Source organism: Mastomys coucha, unplaced genomic scaffold (assembly GCF_008632895.1).
Source record: "Mastomys coucha isolate ucsf_1 unplaced genomic scaffold, UCSF_Mcou_1 pScaffold17, whole genome shotgun sequence".
NCBI lineage: Eukaryota > Metazoa > Chordata > Mammalia > Rodentia > Muridae > Mastomys > Mastomys coucha.
In genome coordinates, this window is record NW_022196899.1 from 29,793,039 (window position 1) to 29,794,680 (window position 1,642).

At 41.9% G+C, this 1,642-nt stretch overlaps 1 pseudogene; it reads right to left on the bottom strand.

Moving 5' to 3' along the window:
* The window catches only part of LOC116094903, a 1,634-nt pseudogene extending 1,211 nt beyond the window's left edge, over nt 1-423 (bottom strand).
* Between the last annotated feature and the right edge of the window lie 1,219 nt (nt 424-1,642).

Consider the following 1,642-nt stretch of genomic DNA (forward strand, 5'->3'; position numbering starts at 1 on the left):
GTAGCGCTCAAAGGAGGGAATGTCCTTGCATAGGATGCTCCACTGGGCCCCGATCTCCAGAATGTCACGGGCCAGAATGAGCTGCTGTTTAGTCAGTTTGGTCCCCGCGGTTGGCAGGAAATTGAGCTCCAACAGAACCAACTTCAGGCGACCCAGCTCTTCTCCACATTTACTAAGATTCGGGCTCTTCCGGTTCCACTCGTCCTTGAGTTGCTCGTACATGCCCACTGCCGCCTGTAAGATCCCGCCTGAGCTGGCCTCGGGCCTGGAGCCCGAGACACTGGTCGCGGTCATCGTAGCCGCCGTGGACGCCATATTTTGTGATGTGGCAAACCGCCGACAGGACTTACGGCAGCAACGCCGAGCAATGGTCTCAAGAAATTGATTTTCAATAGCTCTTTCTACTTGTTGTAATGCTGACATTCCTTCTCTAGTTAAAAATCTAGGGGAATTTGTATCAGAATTACCTCTGAGAATATCAAATAAAGGTTTCAATTCTCCTGTAGTAAGCTTTAGACAGGGACGAAGCCAATTGATATCACCTAATAATTTTTGAAAATCATTTAAGGTTTTTAATCTATCTCTATGAATAACTATCTTTTGGGGAATAATAGCTTGATCCATGAGTGTAAAGCCTAAATAATTATACGGATCCTGAGTTTTCACCTTTTCTGGGGCTATTTGCAGTCCTTTCTCATTTAGGGCAACTTGTAAGTCTTATAACATTGAAGTACATCCTGAGGATTATTTCCTGCTAATAGGACATCTTCTGTGTAGTCGGAAATATATATCATTGGCCATTTTTGATTTATAGGATCAATAACTTGTGCCACCGATTTTTGACATAACATAGGACTATTAGCCATGCCCTGAGGAAAGATATCCATTGATATCTTTTCATAGCTCCTTTAAAATTAACAGATGGAATACTAAAAATAAATCTCTCACAACCCTCAGGGTGCAAAGGAATTGTAAAAGAAACAGTCCTTTAAATCCATAACTATCTTATAAAATCCTTTAGGAATTGCCACTGGAGATGGAAGTCCAGTTTGCAATGCTCCCATAACTACCATAGTTTCATTTACTTTTCTTAGATCTTGTAATAGTCTCCATTTACCTGATTTTTTCTTGATGACAAATATTGGCGTATTCCACAGGGAATTGGATTCCCTCAGATGTCCTGCCTCCAATTGCTCCTGCACTAGGAAAGAAGCAACTTTTATCTTTTCTTGAGATAGACCACTGATCAACCCACACTGGAATAGTATTAATCCATTGAATTTTATCTGCATGGGGCGCAGGCAAGATAGTGGCCATCATGGAAAATGTTTTGAACTTTTACTATTAGGATGAAGCTTAGGGCCTCCAGATGTTCTAATGTCCTGTTCTGACCTCTGCTTATTAGCTATTTCACTAGGGCTCCACAAGACAACAGATCTCTCCCCCACAGAGTAACAGGCAGATTTGACATAACATCAGGCTGAATTTGTCCTGAATTACCTTCCTCATCTCTCCAGTTTGGAAGCTTAGAGCTTTGTTTTAGGTTATTAGCATAGCCAATTCCTTGGAGATGAGTAATTATCTCAGACAAAGCCCAAGTTGAGGGCCAGTCTTGGCCTCTAATGATAGTCACATCAGCTCC